The sequence below is a fragment of the Rhopalosiphum maidis genome, chromosome 3, assembly GCF_003676215.2.
Source record: "Rhopalosiphum maidis isolate BTI-1 chromosome 3, ASM367621v3, whole genome shotgun sequence".
NCBI lineage: Eukaryota > Metazoa > Arthropoda > Insecta > Hemiptera > Aphididae > Rhopalosiphum > Rhopalosiphum maidis.
The window spans coordinates 13,849,190-13,874,508 of record NC_040879.1 but is presented as its reverse complement, the minus strand read 5'-3'; the positions used below and the strand labels follow the sequence as shown (position 1 = coordinate 13,874,508).

General features: G+C 31.8%; 1 protein-coding gene across 2 annotated transcripts in view; it reads left to right on the top strand.

The window, feature by feature from the left end:
- The first annotated feature begins 2,147 nt into the window (after positions 1-2,147).
- Positions 2,148-25,319, top strand: part of LOC113559929 (protein muscleblind) — a 165,503-nt gene continuing 142,331 nt past the window's right edge. For both annotated transcript variants that reach the window (XM_026965714.1, XM_026965712.1), the window contains exon 1: positions 2,148-2,722. The gene's annotated coding sequence lies outside the window, so the exon portion shown is untranslated. The remainder of the gene's footprint in view (positions 2,723-25,319) is intronic.

Here is a 25,319-nt window from a genome sequence, read left to right as displayed (position 1 = left end):
AGTTTTTACTTTAAATCCTGTGTCATCCTTATAAAGTACTATAGTATAAATCAGCGTGGTAAATTAATGTATTTAAATTTTAAATGCTAATTTTTGTATAGCAATTATAATTACTATAGTAAAAACCAGCGGCGGATTTAAGGGGGATGCTTGGGAGCTGAAGCACCCACGGTTCCGCGTACTTTTATTAAAAATTACTAATAATTCGCTAATTTAAAAAAATAATTTATGTTAAATTGTTTAAAATGTTTGTATTGGTTAAATAGGTCATTTTTTGATTATATTTTTAAAATTAAAAAAAAAAATATGTGTATACAATTAAAACGATACTCAACGAAATCGTAAAGGTGTTAAGTAGCGTATGATTAAACAGCGTAGTATTGTGTTATTTCATTGATTAATGTACGTGATTAGTGCACGGAGGCTAAAGTAAGCAAATTGTTCGTTCGTGTATAACGTTACATAATAATACAATAAAGCAATATAAAACTAAATATGTTCAACAGTTACATACATGCAGATGATAAAGAAAGACATTCACAGTTTTGTAATTGGGCACCACATAGAATAAGTCAGGACTCAGAATCCAATATCTGAAGAAGTGAAGATTAATATTTTCGACAAACCTATTTTAGAAAATCTTCGTCTCAATCAAGATTGATTTGTAACCTATGTGATTCGTGTTTTACTAGAATAACTATTATTCCTTACTAGATCAAAAACTTAATTTTTTTTAACTTGTTTCTCCACTCAATGTTAATTATTTTTTTTAATTGTTTTAAAAACTATGTCCAAAATCAAAAATGTAAAATTTCATATAAAAAAAAAATCGTTTTTTGAAATTTTCGGAAAAAAATTTGAAACGGCTATTTAATAGGAATTTTCTTTACAAATTACTGTAAAAACCCTATATTTAAATAATATATTAATTTTCCATGGATATACCAAGGGTGGTATGAGAGTTCTTGGACATACCTACTGTACCGTCAATACCTATATAATTACTATAATAACAGCTCATAACACAAAATTGGTTCTGCAGCTGAATATTAATTTGCGTGTTGTACGTTTGTAAGACAAAAACAACACATGCGGGTGAAGTCTAAACTTTAATTCTTAATATATTATGATGAAAAAGTTTTAAAAAAAAAATATTTACAAAGCAAATCCGAGTTTAAATATAATAACTCTGTGGTGATGCGGTATTAGGGTGGATGGGTAGCTGAACAGCTACAATATAGCGTATAGATAATAATAGATCTCTTCGACCCGTAACTAGACGGTAATAATTAATCTTTAAAACTCCCTCGTAAAATGATATTCCAAAATATAAACGCCTATGTAATGTATAATACAATGATAATATGGTCGACTGTGGTGGCAAGACGCGCGATAATGAGACTGCGGCCGAGAACTATAGAGTACGTACAACAGGGGTAGTGCCGCACATTTGAGGAAAACGCGTCGTACACAGCGGTTAGAGTGGAGGAAAAACGGAAAAAAAATAACTCATTTTTACCGCGAGCAATGGTCGGGGGGGGGGAGCGCGAGGGGGTGAAACGAGAAAGAAGAGAAAACGCGGTGTAACGAAAACTGGCTGATGCGAAATGGACGGACGAAGCGCGCGCTAGGGAGGGAGCGAAACCGTGCAGTCGGTGCGGTTTTCGGGCGTCGCGTCGGCGGCGGCGATAGGCGCCAGTCGAGTCCTCGGCGATCCTCTGGCGGCCGGCCGGCAAACTACGGCGGCGATGTCGGCGCGCCGCGTGTGTGTGTGTGTAATGGGCTAGCGGGCGGCAAGTTATCGCCGACCGTGCGCCGGCGGACGGTGGCGGGCGCGCCGACGACTGTGGCGCTCCGCCCGGCGGCGATACCAACCACGGCGGTTGCGTCTCCGCGCCGCCGCCGCCCACGCTTACCGCGCGCGCCCGCGTCGTCCGCGGCGGCATAATATCGTTTCGTCTGCCGTCGTCCGTCCGTCCGTCCGTCCGTCCGCGTCCGTCCCTCGCCCGCCCGACGCTCGGTCGCCTCGCTCGCCATCGCTCCGGCCCTCCCCGCCGCCGACGCTGTCGAAACCGTCGCTGCCGAAACCGCCGCCGCCGCGCCACTCGACGTCGTCGCAACCCGTACACGAGCGCGGACCCGCCACGCAGACCGCGCGACAGTCCGTCTTACGACTACAACTGCAGCAGACCATTGCCACGAGCGTTATACGCCTAGCGCGGTATAATAACACACTGCAGCTCGACGCCGTCGCCGCCGCCGCCGCCGCCACCACCACCACCACCAAACACATACACACACACCCACACGTACACGCCGCCCGTCGTGAGACACCTATACACCGACCGCCGCCGACATCCCCACCGACCCCTCGTAAGCCCACCGAATTTAAAAAAAAAAAAATTATAATATTTTTTTTTTTTCAAATTTTTTATCCGGATAAATTTCGCGGTATCGAAAATTTTGGGAAAAAATTTTTTTTCCCCTTTCAGCTATAAATTTTTTCCGCTCGGCGTCATTATTTTTATAATACATACATATATCATTATCGTACTTTTCGTTCTTTCGTCCGCCCGCGAGAACCGGTCCCGTTCAGCCGCCGCGGTACTGTACCCCACCGCCGCCGCGCCACAGCAGCCACTGTACACGCTGCTACGCCAATCTCGCCCGCACAAGACTGCGATATTATAATATATATATATATATATATATTTATAGAGAGGTAAGTACGAACAGACGACATTATAATATTTTTATCACGTTATTATTCGTAGACATTACGTAATATTTTTAAATTTTAATATATAATATTAAATTTACCGTCTATATACACGACAATAGTACCTATGTTATTCGTATAGGTATTACACCGTAAACTTTACTTAAACTTAACACGAATGGACGCACAACAACCGTGTATAAATAATAAATTAAACTTGTGTAATTATATTATAATAGATTTCAATTTTCCATCTTATCGCGCGGTACGGTTCGTGTGAGTAGTGTGTATATGTGTTTTTATTACACGGATTCTGATAAAAAGAAAAAAATTCCATAATAGTTCTCACGAAACAAACATTATTGCCGTTTATTACATGGCTTAGATAACAATAGCGGTTGGATGAAAATTTTTAACGTTTTCCAAGTTTTCGCTCCAATTATTTTTAACGTCTGCAAATCTATAGTTAATTTGTTTATGTTCCAATCGGGGAGTTGGGGGGCTTGCAACTTAACGCGCACCACGCTATCGTAATAGTTGGTCACGGTTATATATAATATAACTTTTATACGCACATAGAAAATGAAACGGTGGCAAAGCATATATAAGTCGTTAAAAAAATATTGCCTATTTAATTTTTAAAAATAAGTCGATAAAAAATTTATATTGCCACTATTTGAGAGGTTTCTGATTCGTATTTATTAGGTATATTTATAGGTAATGTTTTACAATAGAAATAGTGGAATTCTGCAGTATATTTTAATAAACACCTATTATAAACCGTATGTATACATTTATTATACTTTATTAACTTTTATTAGAATTTCCCCGTGCAATCCAAACCACTCATACGTGAATGCGTTTATATTTAATATTACATATCCGTCTAATCTCAAATTCCTAGCTCATGTCTGTAGGTACGGCAAAACATTATTTTTTTCCTTTTAAATTTAGGAATAGATTCAATGCAATTTATAAAAATATAATACACATATTATACGTTTATTTAATGTTAACTCGCCAAAATTGTCATTCTCGGCAACTGCATTTATACATTTAGGACACGCACCGTATGCAGCCGAGCACAGCAAAATATTATTTAGGTACTGCTGTAGCGTACGGTTTATATGAAAGAGTTTAAAATAGCAGTTAAAAGTTTGAAAAAAATTATCGGTGACCTATATAATATTTTATTATTATTAAACATTGGCCGAGTATAGGAAGTTAGGCTCCAGAATATATATACTTATAAAATGTATATCGAGCAATACATCCTACACACACGCACATACACAAACTTATATAATATGTATAGTAAATGATTTAGGCCGTTTCAATACCGAGCGAAGTAACCCCATTTTTCTTTTGCTTTTGGCAGTATAAAAAAAAAACGTTTTAGAACGTTCTCAAAATGACGAATTACCATGTTATACCGTAGTAAAATAATTTTTGCGATCTAACTGCGCTTTTTGTGGCACTACGAACATTTAATTATGAAATAATAATATATAGAAACAATCCCCTTCTCTAATTACACTGTGGGGATTATATTTTACTGAATCTAACGTGTATACAGTAATGCTGAAATTATATTTGTATAAAATATATAATATAATTTATTTAAATCGTATTTTAAAAATATATGTTATATGTTATTAATTTATTTTATAGATACAGTATTAAGTCGTTTAAGGAAAGCTAAACAGTAATAGGTAGTAGGTACCTACTCGTATATTATGTAGGATAATAGGCGGAGGGAAATATTCGTCAGTCGCTTCACGGTCATCGCAGCCGCTATTCGTGTTTACTTCCATCTCTATATATTCCTCCCCTGAAATATTCACCCCAATTCAAAATGTTGATAATTTAGTATTGCTCACTTTCTCATCAATGTGGCGGCGTGATCCACTTTTCTGATTAATTTCTGAATGGCCGAATTGTCTTAACCGATATCAATCAACAGAATTGATTATGTTATTGTTAACCCTCACGGATATTATTGGATGACCAGTCATATTACGAGGGTGGTTATGTGTGAATTTAATATCGGAAGGTATCTGTTTAATGAAACGTGAGCACAAGCTTTTATAGCCTCCGCTGATTACCAAATATTTTATCATTTAAAAAAAAAATAATGTTAATAAGTTTTTTAAAACAAATGAATAACACACACTACAGCAAAACCAGACAATCGTTTTTCATTTTTATTAACTATACTAATAAAGATAATATCGACTTTAAGTATAATTATATTTTATAAGGTGCCTTACCTATATAATTAATGTCAAAAGATAATATTTTTTATATGATAGTTAAAATAAATATAGATAGGTACTGCAGGGCGTGTTTATTCATCCAAAACGTTTTAAGGAAACTATTGTTTGCTATTTTGTAATTTTAATGATACTATAACGAATGATAATGAATTCATTATAGGTAAATAATTTGTATGTTATACATTATTATTTTTATGTTGAAAATAAGGAATGTTATTAAAAAAAGATAGTTACCTACTTTGCGTTATATTTAAGCATTTTTGATTTTTCAAACGCATTATACCAAATAAAAATAGCTTTCATATTACCACAATTATACCATATTTTAAATGTTTTGAACGCTATAGGTATAAATTGTTTGGTAGATACTTCGACTTACAATATATAGTAATATACTGTAGTATATATAATATATACTACAATACCTAGTTTTAATCATATTTCACCACATATAATATCTATAATTTATCAATATTATGTACTTACATACTTTAATTCAGCTTTTAAAATTCTTTTTTTAACATACAAGAGCTTATAAAATTAAAATACGTGAAATAGTTTATAAATACACTTAAGAATCGAATTTATATATACTAAAGCTATTTCAAATTGTACGTTGAAAATAAATCACAAAATTATAGGAACATTTAATAAAATCACATTAAGATCTACTATAATAAATATGATTCGTCAGTTATCAATTATCATAATAATAATAATAATAATATATTATACGCATTTTTTTTTTATATTAGTATGATTATTAATATTACTGTTAAACGGAAATTTTAACTATATTTAATGTATCGCTAATACTTTAGTACTTTATAATGATTTGTTATGTAGGATTATTATTTTTTTCTACAGATTTAAAAACAGACTGGTACAATACAAATACACAACAATTTTATAAAAATATTTTAAAATAATAGAATATAATAAACAGTTGAACGTCAGTTAAAAAACGTAGTTTAGTATTTTTATGGTATTTTAATCATGGAATTCGCTTTATAGTTTACAATAAGTCGATTTTAAATTGAATTTACTCCGGAATTTACTAAGCGCTCTAACTTCTAATTATATTCGTCAAAGAGAAATCTTTTACTCTACATTCTCAAACGGAACAGTTGTAAGATAATATTTTGAATTATTTACTGGCTTTTTAAATTAATAATTAAAAATCTTCTTGTCTTATAAATATTTATAGGTCTAGTATAATTTATTATACTAAATTAATACAATAAGAGATAAATGGCTATAAATATATTAAATTGTATATAATTATAAATCATTAATGTCTATCTATAGAATTGCAATAATATGACGCAAACGATTACCATATTATTTTATTGTTTGAGTTTCTTAAAAATAAATAAATACGCGTCGCCATTTTATTAAATTTTAAAAAAATTGAACGTTTTTTTATTAGTGTTTATTTTTTAGTTTATCCAAACAATTTATCATGCAAATAACTTCGGTACAAAAACCGAAAATGCCACTAAAAAGAACGCTGTAGAACCAAACTTTCCAGTAATATATGTACATATTAATATTTACGACGTATTTCCAGTGTCGTTTAGTTTCAGCGTGACTCATATACGTACACGACACATGACACACAAGACACATGACACACACACACACACACAAATATACGCATAAATGTATATATTTTGTGTATAAATATTATTTGTTTGCTTCGTGTAGGCAATATACTTGCGTGCGTATGTGATACGAACGAAATTATTGAAACGTTTTTAAATCTCTTAAACGGCATAAATAGAGTTGTCAGCGGCAACCGTCTTGGCATGGGCGTCTGTTGTCCGTTCTATTCATCGAGGAAAACCATAATTCCTATTGTCCTTGATGAAAGAAATATTTTATGCGAAACGTTCGAACGATATTTAAAATGTAAAATCAAGTCAACCCGTACATAATATCAAAGTAATCGCCGGGCATCGAATGAAATACAGTTAAGCTTCACTGCCAAGACTGCAGTATAATATAACATACAATATAGTCGAATGCAGTAAAAACAAGCAACGTATATCTTGTTTTTGCAAACATTTGCGTTTTATTTATTTCTCTGGTTGTAACCATTTTCCTCCAAATTATAGATACCATTTTCTTACACGGTCGTTTTCTTCTAAAAATCAATAAGATTCGCTTTCGTTTTACCTTCGTGGTTGACGTCAGCTCCCCCTTTCCAAAACAAAAACAAAAAAACGATAGTAAATTTAGTTTAGTCCAATTTACATAAACTATTTTTCGACTCCTTTAACGATAACAAAATGTAAAACTTTGAAATTTCAATATTGTAGACGTTTTTCTCCACTCTAATTTTGAATTATCCCCATGTAGTTGTTGCGTAAGTCGGTTTACATCAGTGTTATTAGTATATTTAAAACAACACTGTATGGACCACTGGATGTAAAGTAGAACGCGAAGACGGTACACGCACTGCAATATGCGATTATAACGCCCCGTACAGCAGCTGTTGAACGCCTAATAATGCCCATTAATGTGAGTGAGAGTCGATAAATAATAATAATGTCATTATTCAATGCTACTCGCGGTAATGGTAAATACGATAAAATGAGTGGGAGGTTGGTTGGTTGGGGAGGGGAATACAAAAGCATTGCTGTTATTCTTCTCCGCAAAACCATATAAATTACAGTATTCCGTTTTATCGTTTAAATTCTAATAATGTCCTTAATAGCGTTATATACCGACATCTTTAAAAGGAAAAAAAAATCCACGGAACACTCGGTTTGTCGGATCGTATACATGCGCTGCGGGATTTATATTATTATATACCTATACGGCTTTGTTTTTCGAGTTAAAAGATTCTGTCGGGGTGGGATGATGCGGTTCGAATGAGATAGAGAGAGATCTGACTACTGTGCGCTGGAGTGACACGAAGATAAAAAAAAAATATATAAACGACAATAGACCATTTAAAATTCACGAATGTTAAAAAAAAACCTTTATTCAGATTCAAATGGTTGAGGACCGACTGACCGACCGTCCGTGGAACAACTTGGGTAAAAAAAAAAGTAATAGTGTCTGTGAAAAAATAAAAATAAAAAATAAGTATGAATAAACAAGTTTAATGTTGATATTGTTACTTATTGTGTTATGTATATATGCATAGTACAGAATACAAATAAAACAAGCGTATAATATTAGTAGAACAAATAAATGATATTGTTTCACATCATGTTATTACTATTATCGCTGTCGCCGTTGATGTAGTTTTCTTATTCGCTGAGCAAATAGGTAATACATTTGCTATAGCTTCTGTCGTTTCGTTTGAATTACAAAAATTATAAAAGTCATAACCTATCAATCCTGTCAAATATATTATTATTATTAATACTATACGTGTTCGATCACAGCGATGAATTACAACAATAATAACACACTTAAATAACTATATTATCGTGTTTACACGATTAAGTATATTATAATGTAGCCAATTTAGCGCTAACCGAGCTTTTTTTGCGCGTGCCAATACAATCTCGTGATTATTATTTCTCTCTCTGGCTCTCACTGAATGTTTTACCCGCATATCCGACCCTAATTAATTAACTCGTAGATTCGGATCTGCTTTTGATTCATGGGGCTCGGTGTCGAGATTAAACAACGCTCTCGTTTAATATGATAACATGATATCTGTTCATCGATTTTGAATAACGGTAAACACGGGAATAATAATATCCCGTTGTTATACTATTACTATTAATGTTATTCCACGTCATTCTGTACTTCTACGTGACATTTGTTGGAAATAAAATGTATACATTTTCACTTATATCAATGGTACGTTATAATTTTTATTATAATCGTATATTTATATACGCATACACGCGTACATAACTTGCACCAATCGCGGTCTTCTTGTTATTTATTGAATATAATAAAAAAAATGTGTACAATAATATTCGTCTTTATTCGTTTATTGCTATTAATTAATATACTATATTGTGGTTATTTTAGTATATAAGAAAAAATAATAACTACAACAACGGTAGAGTAATAATAATATGTGAAACATATTTTAATGTTTTTCATTTGGTGGTAACTCGTTTATCGTTTTATTTTTTTTTTTTTTTACTGATTTTTAATGATAATACATCATTGTTAAAAACACAATATAAACTGTATTTTAAAATTTGATCCACTTAATAATTCCTTGTCTGAGATATTTTCTATTAAATATTGAACCTCTCGAAATTTCTAACTAAATCCTCCAAGCAAGTACATACATTTAACGGAGAAAAAAAATTGTATCTGAAGTTTGTAGGACTTTGAGAAATGTCTTTAACGAGTCGCTTGCGCTACCTCGTCGATAACAATAATAATATAATACGAAACGGATTATTATTGTATTATTGCCATCGCGGTACCAAAGCTTTCCAACCGAACACTGCACAGTGTATACACACAGACAATTCACGCGTTTATCTAACCGAATGAGATCAGAACTGCATACCACGAAAATACGACCGATTTTGAATATTATTATAATAATAAAAGAAAAAATATTATTGGCGTTGCCTTTTTCCCCATTAAAAAAAAAAAAAAAACTGAGAAAATCGTGGGAAATGGAAGCAGTGAAATAATAAAGACAACCATTATAATATTGTAGTCTCTCGTGCTTATCGAATATTATATTACGTATTTACTGTACGCGTATAATAACGTTATGCGAATATCTATACTTAATACTTAAGTGTATATGTATAATAACACATATGAATAGGTGTCGTTTGTACGTTCGCGTTCAAGTGAAACAAAAACGAGCTTAATGTAAAGTGAATTTTGTATCTACCTTATAATATTATATGATAATAATGTAATAATAAGCGAGCCGGATATAATAGTTAAAAACGACTTTGCTAGCTATATGAAACGGCACTGTACTTAAGCCTTTTGCGGCGTCGGGATCGTCATAAATAAATCGACGAACACAGCCGTGGGAGGAAGCAGTTTCGAAGGATTTTTTTTCTCTCATTTATTTATTCTTTCTTTTTCCCCCGACTCCTATTTCTTATCTCTGCAGTGGCCTGCTAAAATGCCACGCCGCGAGTTGTATAATATTATTATGGCGGCGGCGTAATTTCAGTATTTTTGCTAGAACATGATATATATAAAAGATATATATTACATATAGTTTATATGTACATTGTGTAAGCCGTACGGTTTATACGGTTTTTTTCTCTCCGATTGCTTTGCGCAGAGTGATCATTTTGATTGAGATAACATCGATTTTGTTTGAATGCGACCACAACGAACGAATGCAGAGTGGTACACTGTCCGATCCGGCATTAAAGAGTAAAAAAATAAAATCATCCCCAGTGAAACGATAAAAAAAACAATTTTCGTTATATATTTCTTACAGCCTAAAGATATTTTATAATTATTACATTATACGAAGAGATTGCGTTTTTTGTTATTGAAAACAACATTGGGTAGGTGGAAAATGTTGTCCGTTATATACTATTCACAACATGCAATTTGTCAATGATAAAAAAAAGAATTAGTGAAATGTTCCGGAAAAACGAAAATTGTTATCGATTCGGTCAGATTGATGATGAGTAGTGAAGAGGAGTCAACGAGAGGCGATTGTGTTAATAGTAAATATTATGTAAAATTGTGTATGATATTGTTCACGGCTGATGCAATAACATACATCATATTTAAGACACGTGCCGAAATGCCATCTCGAGATGTTTAAAAGACGCACTGTCATAAGATTTTATAGGGCATTTTAACAATTTGGATTTACGCCGGTAACACGTCATATTAATTTATTATACAACATTAAAAATAATACGCACGTGAGGATTATCTAAAATGTATGTTAGGCAACCTGATCAAAATCACGTTAGATTTTTTTTATTAATAGTCACGTTTTAGATAAATCTTGATATCTGAAATAGGTTATCCTGTTATCCTAAATAGCCTATCAGTGTAATATTAAAATTTAGATAGCCCACGATAACAGACGATTTTGGACATATCGTGATGACATTTTGATTCTCCATAGTGAAAATGTTGTTCCAATCTCAATAGAGTGTAACGTAATGCAAAATTTTTACGGGAATTTAGTTTTAGGAAATCCCCTGAATATTCCCAAGATTGGAATTTATCGGGAATATTATAATTTTTAAACATTCATCTTACGTTTCAACTATCAATTTTTAATTAAATGTGGCCTTTATAAGAATATTGCAATTTCCAAGAAATACACAAAAATATATTTTTTCCATTTTTATTTTTTTCTGGGTAATATAATGAATACGCTGATTTTTTTTACTACCTGCCATTTATAATAGCGAATTTTGTTAAAAATGTTTTAAGTTTATAAAAATATGAACAATGAACATAAAACTTTTATTTGTGTAAAATAAAATAACGAATAACGAAGTATTTCTATAATTTTATAGTTATCAATTATAATCTATAATAATATATTGCTTATCAATATTATGTTGGTTAACAAAGCAATTTAACCAATTGATGTGAATAATAAAATACATTAATCCAAATATTGCTTCTGTAGTACTTTTGTTTTTTTGTTTGTATAAATATAATTAACTTTTTTTTTAAGAAATTTCTCAAGAAGTAAAAGAATATTCCTAACTCCCAGCAAATCACTATAATTTTAATAATCTTAAAAATACGATTCCTTTAATGAACACAGATAAATTAAACGCGATTTTGAATTTTTTGAGATTTTCTATGGCGGTTCTTGAGCATATAATTATTATGTTATCGTAACGTCATTGTTTCTGTATTCGCCGTATAGCGTCGTGTGTATAATAAATAATAATATATATAATATCCATTTAATCCGTTAGCGCTCCCGTTGTTATATTATTATAATACCTATGATAATATAATATGTATACATCCGACGAGACGGATTAGTCAAGACAGACTATGCGGTCAACATTGCTACTGAACTACATAACTCTGTTCGTAATCAATGGCGTAATTTAAGGGAGCGGTGTGCTCAGATTTAGAGCTATACACTATATGATGCGTTGTACGTATAAACGAGTCGTAAGCTATTTATCTATCGTTTTATGTCGTCGTTGCCGCAACGTTGTAGATAGAATAAATAATCGTTGATCATAGACAGGATGCTTATTAGATTTTATATAAAACCTTGTTTACTCATTAATCATTATTGCTAATCACACAAAAGTGATGACTATTGGAATTCTATTCGCTTATTTAACGCATTCGCGGCAGACTTTAAACACTGTTAAAATGAGGAATGTGTCAAAAGAGTCATATAAGTGCAGGACCGCCTTTGTTGTACAAAAATCGTCGAAATAAAAAAAGAGTACAGTATACCTATTGCAGACTTTGTAGGTAGGTAGTTATTATAATTAGAATTTAAATTACAATGATATTGTATCGTTTGACAGTTAAACATTTTCAAGTTAACAATTTTCATTTAATGATTATTTAATAACGCCATTTACCGTCTATAACATAAATATAGGCAGTGTTCAATTATAGAGGTAGCTGGGAAAATTTCAGCTAAAAAGGGATACGTTTTCGCGCTCTTCTCACGCCTAACCCCGACGAAATGAAGTACAACGAAACTGCGTCATACCTCGCTCGTACATAATATTATATTTGTATACATTATATTATTACAAGGGCGAGAATTTCTGTTTTTTTTTTTTTATTATTTAAACGTATGTGTGCGACACTTCGGTCAACGCAACGGTTATAATAACAATACGATAAAATCACAGACAAAAAAAAAACATATCAGTGAACGAATTGTGTCCTGAAAAAAAGTAGTTTTAAAAACAGTTTCATTTACATTTTGGACCAATTATTAATTTTTTTTTTTTTTTTGATAATTTTAGTCTATATTAATTATAAACATGACGAAACGACATTAATTCATGTAAGAAATTTGTGTATAATAACATGTATGGATGTAACGGACAAATTTCTGGATTGATTTTAATTTATCGGCACACGACTTTGCGCGCAAGCTCGCGTTTTTTTCCGCCTGCAGGACACGGTGGACTCGCGTAACCTAAAAAAAATCCTAGGGACACAATCCCGTGTTTGGCGCACGACTATTTTGCAGTCAAATAATAATAATAATAATAATAAAAAAAACCGTCCGCGGCGCGCGCAATACGTCGGTCGCCAGCAGCTGCAAGTCGGTCGGTCTCGAATCTCCGTATACCGTATTTAACGGCGGCGTCGGCGGTCTTGGCACCCGGTGCGCGCAGCCATCGCGTCTCCACCGCGAGCGGACGACGACGGTCCTCCTCCCGCGGCGTCGGTTATATAGGCTATAGGCGGGCCGGGAGGGCAGATATGTAGGTAGGAATTAATAAGAGCCGCCGACGGGCGAGCACAAAAGAAGAATATTATTCTATTATCGTGTGCAGAAAAGTTACGAATGCGACACGGCGGCCGAGTACAATGTTATAATATTATTATTGTTGTACTCGCGGACTCTTTCGTCTATTCACTATGTACGCGTATTATAGGCGTATGTAGTATAGTTATACTATTATCGTGTACCTATTTGGCATTGCGTAATGTGTGTATATTGTATATCGTATATAATATGATGATTATAATAATATACCATGCGATTATTTGCTGTTTGTCTTACACGTTTTACGAGTGCCTCGATCGCGACTCGAGTGTATGTGCACAATATACGTAGGTATGCGGTGCGGTAAGTATTACTATAATATGATATTAAATATAATGACGAGAAAATCGATGTAACAAACAATGATATTGTCATATTAACTGATGGGTGGCGAAAATTTGATTAGGTTACGTGTGGGGGTGGAGAACTCCGCGTATTTAACACCTATGACAGCACATCTCAAATCCATAAGATTATTAATTATAATCGTTAAATTATTGATATTTGCGACCTCAGCCTACGCCCGCCCAACTCAATAACACTTATAAGATATATATGCGTAGAAATTTAATAATATTATATCCCCGAAACCGGCCGAGTACCTAAATTATAAATAATTTTAACTCGATTAAGTCGACGCAAAAGAAAATAAACTTGAACGAGTCAAAGAATAATATTTGAAATAATATCGGGTAAGCGTTATAATTATAAAAGAAAACTTAAATTTACTTAATCGGAATACATCTTGTTCACACTGCTTCGATTCTACTACATAGTAGATACTGGTGTTGGGCGGGCGTACTGCGGGGTATCTACGAAAACTAAGTAAAACGTTATTAAATTATCATGATTTTATGTGATAGGTATAAAATATTTAATTTTTGATTTATATAGATACAGTTTGTTTAAAATTGTTAAATTGAATTGCGCTCCAGTTGAAAAATACTAAAACTTGGTCGTTTAACTTAAAACGCCAATATTGATAATATGTTTATGCAAATTTAATTAAGTCTATAAGAACCGAAAAAAGTTACTCATCTGTAGGTATACGTCAAAAAGTTCAAATTAACAAAACTTCAAGTTGAAGTCTCCAACTCGTCCATCCATTTGAATATTTCCTATTATATTAAAAATTCTGTGCAACTGAAGGTAAAAACGATTTTTTTATTTTACCAATCAATGGCCGACCTCGCTCCCACCGAAGTATTATCATGTACGTATATAGTACAACGGATTTCAATGGAACGATATCCTATGAACGATAGACGACGGCAATAGTTTAAACAATGTTTCTTTAAATTGATGAGGCGAAAAGAACAATTTTATATAATATGCATACTGGATGAGAGATAGACAGTACATTGTATATAAGACCTGCAGCGCGCGGAGTGAACGAATAATCCGCCGCCGCCGTCGCCCAGTGACACGTCTTTTTTACGCCGCATTTATTCATAAAGAATACCAAAGGAGGGTATATATTTCGGGATATAAACTCAATTTCAAGGGTGGATTTGAACCTAAAAATTATCCCTAAAATATGACCTTTGTTTTGCACGGTAGCACCTCTGCGGCAGTGTGAATTACGTTATCCTTTGAAACGAGACATTTTTTTTTTCGTATTCGCCCCACCACTTCTCGTCCCTTTCATTATAACGTAATACTATATAATATTATATACACCATATATATACTCACCGTACTGTACCTACCGTGTTTACTGTTTATAGTTTATACCTTCTGACGTATAAAAGAAAGAGCTCCGGAACGCATTAGATATTTACATAATATTGTAATTTATGGGTATATCGATGTAAAAACATTAGTTTTACGTTTTACCGTCATGAGTTTAGACGTATAGCAAAATGAATAACATTAGTGAACAGAGTTTGGTCGGGGAAGGGGGTTAACTTTATTATTCCAGACATTAAGTAGGATATGAATATCCTCGTCTGCCATATTTTATGTAATAAAATAGCAATATATAAATAGAATAATAGAAATGTATAAAACTTTTAAGAAATGTTGGTATTACGCATTTCATTAGTAATACATTATTATTAACTATTTATATTCTTCCTGAAATCTTAAATCTATTTTATTAATATTTACTGAAGTTAATAAAGTTTTAGTCATTTTAAATTAGAAAATGGGAACTATGCAGTGGTCTAGAGATTGTCACCATTATATACTCACTGGTATAAAGTTACAAATAGCTGTAAAAAGACAAGTAGATACCGATCTTACGTTCGAAATATTTGATATCGATCACAGTGACAAATTTAACGGTCGTTTAGTCGGTGAATGTAGTCAGGAGAAGAGAGGGAGGGGTTACGCCAACATTTTGTTTTGGGGCTCACCTAAATTACAACGAAAAAGGCAAAGGTTTTGTTATAGGCATATGTGTCAAGCCTCATAGTTGCACGAGACACCTCTTTTCAAACTATATCATTTCAATCTTAAATCCGCCATTGATAGATCACGAAAATAATACCTATATCACGTATCTAATGTATGTGACAACCTAATATTATATATTGACAATAATTATTATTGTTATTTATAATGTATAACAATATTTTGTAATATATTTTATTGTATCAACCTCAATGTGTTTTAAAATATGATCATTATTATTATATGATCGAAAGAACGTTCATGTGTAGTGTATAAATTAAATATAATATAATATAATATATAATATTACATATTTTCCACCTGCTGTTATTATTATTTTCTCCTGTCCGTTCGTTATTTGATACTTCAACGCGACTAATTAATTATGAAATTTAATACAATAAGGTACTTTGAGGTCAGACAAAGACTGTAATTTTTTTGTACATAAATATAAATTAGATAACAGTTCAATACCGTCAAATACCCGTTTCAGACATTAAACGCTCGCACCACAGGATTCATAATTAAATTATTTCCATTCACGAACTCGCGCACCGTTTGAAAGCGAATTGTCAGTATTAATTTGGTGTAATTCCGACCGGCAAAAGAGATCAAATTCTCGTTTGACAGAATTTGTCGCTTATTTATCTATTATTTTTTTCACAGAGTATTTATTAACTATATTTCCTGATTAGTCACGTGCTTACATCAATCAAAGAAAACGGATGAAGATATACATATTATTATATAATTAAATGAAATATGGCGTGTATAAAAAGACTACTTCCTGCATAGGTTTACTTAATACTTCGATTTCTGTAATTTTGGAATAATAAATAAAATATTATCTACGTCGATCATTATCTTCTTTACACTGTTATTTAATTTTAAAAACACAAACAACTCTGTGGTTCTAAAAACCATAAGTTCGAAAGTATCGTGATATTATTATATACCGGGCATATTTATAATATTGTTTTCAAAGTTCTCTTTTCAGCTGTTTCTATGCGAACACAAAGAGAAACGCGTATTTTAATCTCTAAACCATTTTAATAATATCTATTGTACTCGACAAGTTGAAACCATTAGGTTATACATTATAAGTATATATAATATACGTGTGTGTATGTGTAACTCAAGAAAAACATAGTTCCTTTAACATTTAATCTAGAAAAATATAATTTTTTTTAGAACTATTAAATAAAATAATAACATAATGATTTTAAATTTGTTAAAATACAAAGATGATTTGTAAAACCAACACTTCAATATACTAATTAGTTTACCGCGAACGGCGCGAGTTAATAAATTATTAATATGTTATTGATACTCGTAGCTATCTAAGCGTTTATCAACAGAGCACCATAATTTCCAAAACTTTTTGACTCAGTAAGTATATTTTATTTTAATTTATTTTTTACTTTTATTCTCAGTAATCAGACTTAAAGTTTTTAAATTTAAATTTAAATTTCATTAATTTCAATCAAATCGAGAATACCAATGTTTTTATTTCTAAATGCAACTATTGTGTGTATGGTAAAACAATGGTCATGCAAGTTGAATGCAATTGAAATTACACAGAATTTTCGACTTAGAAATCACTGTGTGAAAATGAAAAAAAAGCTGATAAACCGGTAAAATTAATTTATATTGTGTTATGATCTACAAAAAAAAAATAATAATAATAATAATAATAATGCTTACGAGATGAAAAATAGTGTATTTGTGTAAGTCGAAACTATATAATATAATATAATATCCTCGTGTATAGTGATATGATAATAATGAAAACGTAACTATGATATACAGAACCACGTCAGTATAATTAACAACAAAGTATAAAAGTGATTTCATTGATTCGCTATCGTTTCATGTGGTATTATGAAAAATGTACATATAAAAACCATGTATAATATATTGTACAGAATAAAATATAAGTCAACGCCCTGGCGCGGGGCCCTGTATAATAATATATTATGCTGCGCGGAATATATGTATAAGTAGTCACAACCGCGAGCGTATGACACAATATGGCACCTACGACCTGCCTATTATACAAAACGTGTGACGTAGAAAAGCGATGTCGTTGCCGTCTCTCGTGCGCGAACGAAATTCGATCAACCGAAATAAAACCACAATAGTAGCGTATATGGACGCCGTGGGGGTACCTTCTGTAAGACTTAGCTAAGTATACATACGATCTCGTGCCCGTGCGTTTTGTTTTTTCAATTTGGCGAAAATCGACGAGGTTATTAGCTTACGCGTTTCAATAATATTTACTAATACGTATTTTAAAACGGTCCGTTTGTTTCATATATTATTATTATAAAAAATTTTCTGATACTTACGTGTGGAGATCGTTTCTGACCTCAGTTAATATTGATCAGTGATGCTTGACGACAACACGTGGTGTGTCATTTTTACGTGTTGCGTGATGACGAGGCGTCCGCGACGTTTAGATTCTTTGCTGTCGGGAAGTGTGTACGAGTATATGTGCGTACCTCATCTATACTCATTTCCGCGCCCGTACGTGAGATCGTCGCGGTATAAAAACCAACGAGTGTTTTTTGGCCAGAGATCGACGAAATAATGGTTTTATTTCTCTCGATTTTGTTTCCCGGTACCTGCTGTGTATTATATCATCGTATCGTTGCGGCGCACATTCCTGTTTAATAATATAAATAATTTGCATTAATACCATAATAATAATAATAACAACAATAATGTATTCACCGCAGACGCGTCCGTATTTTATATACTTTTACTATACGTTTTCGCGTATATGCCTTGCCCCACTCACACTTGCCCGCAAAACACTCGGACGACTCTTCCACGCAATATTATCGTTTTGATTTATGCGCGTACGTCGTATTAAACAATCATCATCCGAACTTAACCGCGGAGAGGAAGCGCGTATATACGTATAATGTTATACTTGTATGCATTACACACCGGTGCAGGCGGTCGTCTGCCGAGCGACGAGAGGATTCTGCACGCCGCGTATAATAATAACGTATATAACACTGCGCGCGGGCATAACTTTTCGCATAACAATAATTTCCATCCGACTTCGCCTCCGATATAATTTACAGCCGCACTGCCCACACTGTTCGCTAGTCGTATTATGTGTGCACGGTCCGCTATCTGTATTAGTAACAAGTTACGATATTATTATTATTATTACACTCCTTTTGTGTGTATTTTTGGGAAATTCGGTTTTTCATGGTTTTGCGGAACTCGAGATAAACCGACCGGTGAGACGAAACCGTTATCAGTTTTATTATCGGGGAAAAATCGATATTTTTAGATTTATTTAAAAAAATGTTTGTGTTCACCAAAAGAATATTTATAAAAAAAAAACTAATTTTCCCATTAAATATTCTCGTTATACTTCCAATAATGTAGTGTAATACATTTTTTTTTTTTTTATCAATTATTCGATTGTATATAATGATTTTTGTTTTAACCATATAGTGAGTCTTGTCCCTTTTCCCCTGTGCATATAATACACACGCGTACACGGAGCCTCATCCCTGTCATGTCCGGTCTATTTTTACGATTCGTTTCCGTAGTTACCAATCAGTATCGACATCGTGGTCGGTCCCCGAATCAGTTATATGTATTTATTTTTCGTACAATATGTACATTCGTTAGCGATAGCTTAGTTATTAGTCGACGGATAAATTTATTACAATTTATTGGTAAATAACATTGTTTGGGGGTGTTTTAATCACAGATTGCTGCGTTTGTATAATTATTAGGAAATAGAGGAAATAGGAATACGATATTATATTTTTCTTTCGTATCGTATAAGAAAACCGGAAACCGTTTGCTCCAAATGTTAACGTCCCTTAATTTGTTTATAAATACAGTTTTATGTGTACGAGTATACGTACGCCCGTCTTTACAATATCGTGGCACATCCGTACATCGTAATATATGTATTAATCAATATTCATAAATTAATTGATTTATTCATTTATTTTTTATATCATATATGTATATAACATACTCGATATTACTATTTGCTATTTTTGATAAAAATAAAATTCGTATTTTATATAATAAAAATAGTCTATAAAATATCTGTGAATAAATTATTTTAACGAGTTGATTTCTATTTTGCAATTCATAATAGTATAAATTTGTCCATATTCAATCGAATTATAATATTATTTTCGTGAAAATATCTAATACATAATAATTTGAACTATTTTGAAGAACTTATATCCTTTGCTGGATATAAGTAATAATTTTCCTCTACTGCCAATTACAATTTTGTAACATGTGGTTCTTTTTTATTTTTGTTATTTAGATACTGCGTATCGTCACTAAGGGAATTTAGCTATTGTTAATTATTTAGATTATTTAGAAATATAGATTATATGTATATTCAGATCGACTATAATAAATAACAATTAAGTATAGATAGAAACGAGCAAACACATTTGTAAATACATTATTTAACCAAAAGGTATACCAGGTATTGGCCGGACATTAATATCCTATAGTGCCCAATAAATAAATAACTTTTGTTAAAGCATTATTATAACAATATGAGTATAAAATTGCGTATTTATTAGTGGCATACCTGTATACGAATAGTTTTGTTAATCAAACATGACTTCACTGGTCACGTATAATGTACATATTGAATAAAATCAATATCTGGAAAAATTATTCAAGAATATATTAATTGAATTATTAATTTACAAAATAATTTCAATACAATTTTTCATAAAAATATTAAATACACACATTAAATATAATATTAACAGACATATATTTAAATTACTAATAATTACTGTTTTAATTTAGGTAATTGTACAATTTTCATTAAATAACATGTAAATCTGACTCGCCAGAAGAGTTCTATTTTTCAAATGAGGCCTATTTTTACTTTAAATTATTTAACGCCAATAGATATCAATTTTTTTTTAAATGTTGATGTACCTAATTGAAAAAGTTATTCGGTATGGGGTGAATATGCTTGGTGAATCACCCTGTATAATATATAATATTACACACAGTCGTGTAATCGAGAGTCGAGAGTCGAATGCAGAATGGTTTAGGTTTTTATGAATTTATAATATTTAATCTTGCAAGCCGCCTTGTGCCATGAAAATTGTTTTAAAAATGCATTGGTTAAAACGAAAACGACAAATAACAAAAAACGGTTCACGTACAGCAAGTGGGTAGGTATATTATTAAAGTGTGCGGCCGGTAATGTACGCGATGGCTTACGTAGAAATCAACATGAATATTATCGCCGTAACAAAATGAAGTAGTCTGCAACGTATATACGCACGGTCGGACGGAGAAAGATGACGTGTTGCGCGCTCATTACAGTTCTAATAATAAATGTATAGTCATTTGTTACTGTTCATTACAATATATTTTTTACAAACCATAATAGTTTTTTTTATTAGTTATCAAGAGAGACCGACGGTAAAACAGAATTTTTTTCGCCGCCCGCACAATAAGTCGCACAGTTTTGTATACGCGTCAAAAGTGTAGCTTACTGATATAGTTGGCGCAGTGACTTATCCTATATGAACACATTGAACACGTTATCATAAATTATTTTATTTCATTATATATTATTATAATATTATACATTATCACATTATTGAAAAATAGTTTTATAAAAAAATATTATTACTGAAATAAATTTATCAAAATATACGTTAAACGTTTAAATGGTTTTAGATAGACAGATTGATAAATATTTAAATATACTTTACACACGCTTGACAGCCAGTGTCGTTGCGCTCATTATTTTAAAGTTAGAAATATTAAAACACAAACAAAAAAATTAGAAATATATGTATGTTCTTTAAAATTCCAAAACAAAGTTTTTTAAATATAATTTTAAAATAGCAAAAATATTTGATAACAATTTAAAAAACATTCGTTTCAAAATATGTATAATACAATAAGTACACTTTACAATACAATCAAAAAACGTTGATAGGTAGGTTAGGTTAATAAGTAGGTAATAATATTAAAATATGTAAATATACTTGTAATAGCATAGGTGCGTAGTTTTGACGTTAAAATATTATTACCATAATAATAATTATACGTAATTATTATTTTAACATTCTCAACTACTTTTTAATCGTAAACTATTTCAAGATGTACTTATGTGTTATACATATAGTATTATTAATAATATATTTCTCAATAAAGAAAAATGTAGAAATACAATTTAGAAAATTGAATTTAACTGTATTACATTTTTACTTTATGTTTATGACATAAATATATATACTTGAAAAGTACACCAATAAAATATAGAAGGTATTCGTAAACAACATTTATGGTAACTTATTCATAAATTTCAATGTATAAAATATATAAAATATTTAATACATTGGTTTTATTAGCAAACGTTTAAATTATTTGGACGAGTGAAATAAAATTACCAGGGGCCTTCCGCTAAATAGATAATCTGAATTAAAAATGCTTTCAAACAAAGAAATATCTATGTAAGAAATTTTTTTTCATAAATTCAAAATTCGATTTGGAAAATTATAAGATATAGTCAGTTAAGTGGATCACTCATCCGTTTATAAATATATAATACGTATATAAATACAAAGTGATTTACTAAGCATGCTCATTCATTTTTTACATTAATAATGTATTTATTTGAATTTTGATTTTAGGAATTTCTCGATTCTACCAAAGGACCATATTTATCAATTCTTGAGATTTTTTTTTATGTACTGTGGTGATAAAAACTTATGCATTTTAAATGAGAACTAGCTAACCTATTTTACTGATATATACATATATCTATGCATTTATATATATTTATTTGACTATTTTTTGGAAAATTGTGTTGTACTTTATTCAAAATATGAGCGACTAATTCCTTAGCTATTTAAATGTTTACACTAAGGATAATAATGATCTTTAAAACTAATAAGTTTAAAAGCTTGAAAATATATTATTAAAATTAATTAAAAATTCCAAAAATTAGATTTTGAACGAATAATTGAATTATTTACGAAAAAATGGGTGGGTTGCACGCCTTGTGAATCTCCCTGTTTACTATGATTATTTAATTCTATTAAAATATTTTAAAGTTATACTTAAATATTGTATACATGTATATGCCTGCGCGCGTGAGTGTGCGCAATATTCTCCTGTTGTGAGTAATATATCCTTGCCTAGCTGAGTTCTTGGTCCCGTACGACCATACTTGAGCACGTCGAGCAATCGTAATGTTTTATCACACTCTGCAGGAGCACATCAAACTTTTGTCGAGTACATAAGCGACGTACATTATATATATATTTAGCTTGTACGTCGTATGTGATTACAGGGTGGGGCGTTGTGCATTAAGTTTTCCATTGAAAGACCATAGGGGGTCTTCAACTTACGCCTCTAAGGACATTTTTGGTCGACCGAGCTTTTTGAACGGATCCACCAAGCTGACTGATATTTTCCAGCTCCAGGATCCCATAGTTATAACATTTATATATATCCGAGTTGTTATTGCGAGGAAATCAGTCGGACGAACAAGAAAAGAAAAATAACATTTTTCCTTCGCACAATTATATACGGTGGTGAAATAAAATAGGTATAATGAAATGATTCATCTGTATTTTCAATTGAATTGCATCTCTATGCGCATACCCTCACAAAACAATAATAATATCATTATTGGTCCATGATGCCGGAAATGTATCCCAGATTCGGTCCACCGTAAATAAAAGGTTGAAGACCCCCTGATCTATATGTAATATACAGAGTGTTTTAAAAGTCTTCATCCGATTACAAATTTTTATAGCACCGCAATCGTAGCCACAGGTAAACGACCCACATACTAATGGAAATATAAAATATCTAAATTTTGACTATTGTAAGAATATATATTTCACCCTTATAAATTCATTTTTAAAATAAATATACATTTTTGAAATCGGATGAAGACTTTTGATACACTCTGTATATCATACAATATTTATATAATTCAGATAGAATCTTTAAATACGATTTTGAAATTTGAATTCACGTATAATGTAATACCTAGGGTTTTAAAATTTCATGAAATTTATTTTCTTGAAATATTTTACGAAATAGTTCATTGCAATGAAAAATAAAATATAAATTATTATGTCTTAAATTTGATAATCATGTCAATTTGCAAGTAAAAATTTTCAAAAGTTGGTTTATTACGTAAAACAAAGAAAATATAATATATAATAAATAATAATAATAACCAATAAGGTTAGGTTAGATTATTATACAAGTGATAAATATCAAAAATGTATAGTGCATATTTTTGCATATTTACTATCAATATTTTCTGTATATAATCAATATATTATTTCTATTCAACTATAACGGAATACATTTAAAAAAAGAAAAAATATTTTTCAATATTTCAAAAAGAGTGAAATTTTCAATTTTGAAACATTTCAAGTGGAATATTTCAAATTTAGATCCCTAATAATACCCTAAACACGATAGAAATATTTTCGAAAATCTAGTATACCATTAAAAAATCAAATTCCGTTTGATACATTCAACGTGACGTGAAACAGATTCGCATTAAAAAAAAACGTTCCTGACCATTAGTCGGAAAAAATGCAAAGTGCATCGAAACCCCATCCCTAATTTTATGTACACGTCAGTAGAATATGTTGTATACGCACATAATACGCGTATCCGATATCAGTGAATTATTTTTATTCGTATATAACATATTATAATACGCGTACATTGAACACGCGTTACGACGACGTTTCCGTCAGTGTATACTGTATACTATTGTATAGAGAGCTATACGGGTCCGTCGCGATTGCAGTATATGTAATATTATGTGTAACACGGATTTCGCGTTTTCCCTCCGAGGGAAATAATAATAATTGCAATAACAGTGTGCGCAATATGCGCGCGCGCGCACACACACGATATATTTTAATATGTACACTGCTCGCATACCACAATTTATGTACACGCCGAACGACGAGTGACGCGACTATTTTTATATTGTCTCGGGAGATCGTCGAGCACATCCGACCGTGCACTAGCTGCAACTATAAACATATACATATATATATATATATATATGTAATATGTTGTATAGTATTATATGTGTGCGCGTACATAAATCTCGTGTACACACACGACACGATACTGCACATTGTGAATTCGTATATATATATATAGGTACTCGTATCCGGAAATTTTAATTTAAAGTTCGATCAAAAAAAAATATACTCGGAGGTTTCATGTATGAGGTACGCCGCATCTATATCGTCTGTATACGAACGCGGAGAAATACGTCTTTTGTCGTCGTCCACCGCCCACGCACACACGCGCGTGCTTAAAATATATCCGTGTATCGTAGTTGTGTTGTATATGTGTGTGTATATATATTTATTGTATCTCGGTGCTCGCGCACTTTTCGCTTGGTTTGATGTGCACGAACCGTATATATACATATATATTATATATATGTTTCACTGCGGTGGAAACTGTACGA